This window comes from Trachypithecus francoisi, unplaced genomic scaffold (assembly GCF_009764315.1).
Source record: "Trachypithecus francoisi isolate TF-2019V2 unplaced genomic scaffold, Tfra_2.0 Lachesis_group7, whole genome shotgun sequence".
Taxonomy (NCBI): Eukaryota; Metazoa; Chordata; class Mammalia; order Primates; family Cercopithecidae; genus Trachypithecus; species Trachypithecus francoisi.
The window spans coordinates 36582909-36588537 of NW_022681472.1; the positions used below are offsets into that span (position 1 = coordinate 36582909).

At 40.4% G+C, this 5629-nt stretch overlaps 1 long non-coding RNA gene across 1 annotated transcript in view; it reads left to right on the plus strand.

Moving 5' to 3' along the window:
- Positions 1–4528, plus strand: part of LOC117078824 — a 28864-nt gene extending 24336 nt beyond the window's left edge. The window contains exons 4-6 of the long non-coding RNA XR_004435173.1: positions 9–216; positions 1378–1438; positions 4413–4528. This is a non-coding gene — a long non-coding RNA (uncharacterized LOC117078824). The remainder of the gene's footprint in view (positions 1–8; positions 217–1377; positions 1439–4412) is intronic.
- Positions 4529–5629: the final 1101 nt, after the last annotated feature.

Consider the following 5629-nt stretch of genomic DNA (forward strand, 5'->3'; position numbering starts at 1 on the left):
TTACACAGGCCTCTTGGACTTTGGTTCCTTGAACAGGATCCTAAGCTTAGAAACTCTCCAAGTGACAGAAAATTGGCAGATTCTTCGTCGTTGATTCCTTACTGGCTGTTTGGAGAGGAAAGGAGTTCTGCTCAGGACTTGGCGGAGCCCTTTGCTTGGCACCTCAGCCAGTAACTCAAAGTTCAAGGAACTTGACAGACAGAGGCTGTTTTTCTGGTGAGATTTGAACGTGCCCATTTGAGTCTGTCATCGCACGTCTGCATCTTGTCTCCTTCCAGAGGATGCTTATTTCTGACCAGGCTCATGATGGGTGTATTCTGTGTGGGAAGACTTTTGCCTGCCCCTGTGGCGTTTACCCTGGATCAGGGTGAGCCCTGGATCTCTCCATTGCCTCAATCCATACAGCCTCACCGTGCCAAGTGGAAGCAGTGGCAGTGTGTGTATGTGTGTTTAACTGTTATTCAAACAGTTAAAAAAAAAAAAAGACAGAAGGCTTAGACAGATTTCCAGAAAACAGACTGTGTCAGTCTAGACTAGTAAAACGCAGCCAGTTTAATTTCTGAACTTGTTGTTATTATTTCTGAATTTATTTTGTATTTAACCTACTTCTCCCTTGCCCCATCCCCACAAAAAAAGAGTAAAAAGGTGAGAAAAATAACCAATCAGTTTCAACCACTATCCTGGCATTATGAAAGTTAAAATTCCAAAGATTAGAGATTATATATTGCTCCTATGAAAAATAACCTTTGTGTGAATCTTTTAAGATTCCTACTTTAAAAAAAAAAATAGCAAAAGCAGCATATGTTATTGTTGAAACTTTAGAAAAAAATAGGCCAAAAGAAGAACATTGAAACCATGTATAATTTCACCATCTAGACATAAGATTACATGATTTGTTAAGTAAAAATTGGTCTTGAGTTAGGTAGAACAGAGTTCAAATTATGGGCCTACCTGTATGATTCAGAGCAAGTTAACCTCACTGAGCATTGAACTTCTGTCCATAAAGTGAGACATATTTATAGGGCTGTGGAGGGTTGCGGTAAAATTCTGAACACAAAAGTAATTGCTGATTGATAATATCTGTATTGTATCCCCTAAACTACTGATATTTCATTGTTAATTTCATACTACCTGCAGTTTCAGAAAATGGGCTCATTAAATTTTTCTCTCATTTCGTTCTTTGTTATATTGCCATGACACAAATTTACAGCTTCAGTCTTCTGCTTTATTGTTTCTATTGCCTATGCTTGTCTGGAGTAAGATGTACACAGAGCCATATTTTTATAGTGAGTAAACCTTATTTCAGTGCTTTATTATTTTTTGGCAGTGAATGATGTTGCAGCAAGTCTGAAACCAACTTGATTTTCTTCCTTCTAGGTAATTTATTTTGCCTGGCAGATGCCTGAAGATTTTCTTCAAGTTCAATACTGTACATAGGGTAAACTTTGATATTAATTGAATTGGAATGTTCCTGGAACATGGTTCACTTTTTATATGCAGTTTCAGTGATATCTTAAAATTCAGATAATTCTCTTGTATTACATCTTTGAATATATCTTCTATTTTGTAGTTTTTCAATTCAGATACATCAATTCTTCTTATATTGGATTATGTTTATCTACCACATATATTGTCTCCTATATAGTTTTTTTATTTGTAATACTGTCAGTAATTTAATATTCACCAGTTTTTATTGTTTTAATTTTATATTAGCTCTATATTCTTTTAATTTGTTTTATTCATTCAGAAATTGTTTTTAAAATCTCATTTTCTTGTTGCCTGATTTGATATTTTTATTCAAATTTAGTGAGAAATGAGTGTGATTAATATGCTTCTATTGGCTTGAGTTAAATTTTTAGGGGCAAGTGTAGCGGCTCACACCTGTAATCCTAGCACTTTGGGAGGCCGAGGCAGGTGGATCACCTAACGTCAGGAGTTCAAGACCAGCCCGGCCAACATGATGAAACCCCGTCTCTACTAAATATACAAAAATTAGCCAGGTGTGGTAGTGCACGCCTGTAATCCCACTTACTTGGGAGGCTGAGGAAGGAGAATTGCTTGAACCTGGGAGGTGGAGGTTGCAGTGAGCCAAGATCGTGCCACTGCACTCCAGCCTGCATGATGGGAGTGAGACTCCATCTCAAAAAAAAAAAAAAGTAAGTATTAGCTAGGTTAGGCTTTGTGTCTTCTGCATACTATAATCCCTTTTTTCTTTTATTTTCTTCTGCTCAGTGGTTTTTTTTTTTTTTTTTTTTGGTCAAAAGGTTATTTTATTGTATTATTTTATTTATTATTAATTAAACTTTTTATTTTGAGATAATTTTAGATTCACATGTGGTTGTAAAATGTAATACAGAGAAATTCTATGTATCCTTTGTCAATTTCCCTCAATGATAACATCTTGTAAAACTGTCATACAACATCAAGACTAGCATATTGACATTGATACAAATCTTACTCAAATTTTCTCCATTTTACTTGTGCTTATGTTTATATGTGTGTGTGTGTGTGTGTGTGTGTGTGTGTGTGTGTGTGTGTGTTGTATTTAGCACTATGCAATTTTTATTGCTGTGTAGTCTGGCATTTTACTACCGAAGTCAAAATACAGAATGGCTTCACCACCGTAAGGATATAGTAGGTTGTCCTTTGTAGCCATAATTGACTAATTGGACATTTTATATAAATGGAATAATGTAATACATGGTCCTTTGTAACTGGCCTCTTCCATTTAGCGTAATGTTCCAGGGTTCGTCTATATTGTAGCACTTTCCGCTACTTCATTCCTTTCTATTGCTGAATAACATTTCACTTTATTGATATACCATATTTTATTTATATATTCGTTGGTTAATGGACATTTGAGTTGTTTCCACTTTTTAGCTATTACGAATAATACTGATATGAACATTCATGTACAAGTTTTGGTGTGGTCCTGTGTTTTCATTTCTTTTGGGTTGGTACCTAAGAGTAGTGCTGCTGGGTGATATGGTAACTCTATGTTTAACTCTTTGAGGAACTGAGTGTGTTCTAAAGTGGTTGCACCACCTCACGTCCTCAATTGCAGTGTACCAATTTCTCCACATTATCAGTTTGTTGTTGTTTTTTGAGACAGGGTCTCATTCTGTCACTCGGGCTGGAGTGCAGTGGTGCAATCTCAGCTCACTGTAACCTCTGTGCCTCTCAGGTTCAAACGATTCTCTTAGCCTCCCGAGCAGCTGGGGCTACAGGTACACCACCACACCCAGCTAATTTTTGTATTTTTAGAAGAGACGGGGTTTTGCCATGTTGGTCAGACTGGTCTTTAATGCCTGGCCTCAAGTGATCCGCCCCCCTCAGCCTCACAAAGTATTGGGATTACAGGAGTGAGTCACTGTGCCCGGCCATCTGTTTTTCTGAATAGAGACATCCTAGTGTTTGTGAAGAGGTACCTTACATAGTTAAAAAAAAATTTTTTTTTAATGTAGAGTCTTCCTTTGCTGTGTCTCATGTAGTTTTGATTTGCATTTCCCTGGCTAATGATGTTGAGGACCTTTTCATGTGTTCATTAGCCATTTGTGTATCTTATTTGTCCGAATGTGTGTTTAACTTTTTGCTCATTTTAAACTGGGTTACTTTCTTATTATTGAGTTGTAAGAGTTCTTTATATTGTCTTTCCATAAGTCCCTTATCAGATATGTCATTTAAAAATAATGTCTCCAGTTCTAAAGATTGTCTTTTCACTTTCTTGATGGTGACCTTTGAAGCATAAAAGTTCTAAATTTTAATAAAGTCCAATTTATCTATTTTTTTCTTTTGTTGCCTGATCTCCTGCAGCTCTCATGCTCTGCAGAGTCTACCACTGCTTCCAGCAGCCTCCAAACTATGTCCAAACTATGCCACTGCTCCCATCAATGCTTGGGTTACTAACAAGCTCTACCTTTTCGCCTTCTATCCTGAGGGAGGCACTGGGAGTTGGCTAGCTTCCTTCTGATTTTGTTGCACTGGGGAGGGGATGGGGCAAGGGCAAGTGAAAACATCACAAAATTTTCTACCGTTTAGAGTCTGACTTCTTCTTGGTTAGGGAATCTCTTGGTTGCTGTAGATCCTTAACTGGTTTCTAAAATTCCCACGAAGCTACTTTGGTTCCTTATCATTGCATGCATAATGTTTCCATGGGCAAGAGCCTGTAGCTTCCTTCTTGGCCATCTTGCTGACCTCATGACCTTATTTTTGCAATGTTGAGGTCTCTCACAGCTACGTGTGTTGCTGGCATTGCACTGGGCCATTCTGCTCCACCTCATGTGGCTGGAAATGCAGCATCTGGGGGCGGGGGAGGCTTGATTAGGCTGCAATAGTTCATTCCAACCTACAGGCAAGGAATGAGCCATTGTTGGTTAGAAGATCAGCAGGGTTGTTGACCAGAGCGCTTATAGGTGACCTCTCCATGTGGCTTGAGCCTGTCACAGCATGGTGGATGGATTCTGGGAGTCAGCATTCCAGGAGCGAGCATTCTAAGAGGAAAACATGAGGAGCTGTCATACAAAAAAAAGGTAATTTTTTTTTAAAAGATAGAGTTGGGAGGTCCTAGGCCAGCCCTTATATGTATGCAACTGGCATGTCTCACTGTGCATCACCCATGAAACCCCAAAGCCTCTCAGAATGTAGTGTGAAAGCCACTGCCTGAGTTAAGACCTCTAGATTTAGATGTCATTCAGATTTCTCACACAAAGGTGGGGATGCAGTAAGGTCACACTAAAGCCACCTGTAGTTTAGTCCCTTCTGAAACCATGGCTCCACTTCCTGAGGCCATGATAGCTGAGGATGACTTGCTATTTGTGAACACCTTCTTCTTCCACTTGTTCTGTGCCCCAGCCTTTCCCAGGAGTTCCCACGGGGCTCCCCGCTGTCCTGGGTCCTCTCCCACTTGTGAGTGGGCCCCACCAGGGCTCTGTAGTGGCTTTTTTTGCTAATTCTGAGCCAGTGGAGTCACCTCTGCTGTTGTATCCCTTTTCTCTCCCACTTTGTACCTCAGACCTTGTACGAAGTGAGAACAAACATTTTCCATGTCCATTTTTCTCTGTTTGAAGGCCACAGGGTCGGGCTTGTTTGCACTCTTTTCTCTTTAAAAACAGAGCTTTTGCTTGTTCATTGGTTTTTAAGGGCCTTGCTTCTCATCAAGGCTCTGCTTCCTTAGACTTTGGCACAAAACCCAAAGGGGCTGAGCAGGAAACATACCTGACTCCTCCTTCCCCGGGTTACCCTTGAGAGCCTTTTCTTTCCGCTCTCAACTGTTGGCCTCACACCAGGCTTGTACTTCTTGTACCTCTACCCCTCCACCCTTTCCCTTCAGGATTTCCTTCCCAATCTTCCTTCCCTGTGAAGAATGGCCTTTATTTGCCCAGCAGCTCAAGGGGCTTAGTCTTTCCAAATAGATCTGCGCACCAGCTGACCCTATGAGATACTCCCTTGAAACCCCTTGGGCTTTAATGAGCAATGATCAGGGCAGCAGGTCCCTGCTGGTCCCTTGACCATGCTCAGGCAGATCTCAACTTCCTGGGCCTGAGCAGTGAGGCCCAGCTCTGGAACCCTGTTACATTGTAAGGATTGAAAGGAAGCTAGAGAGAGAGCCGTTGGCACTCCTGAGAACAGA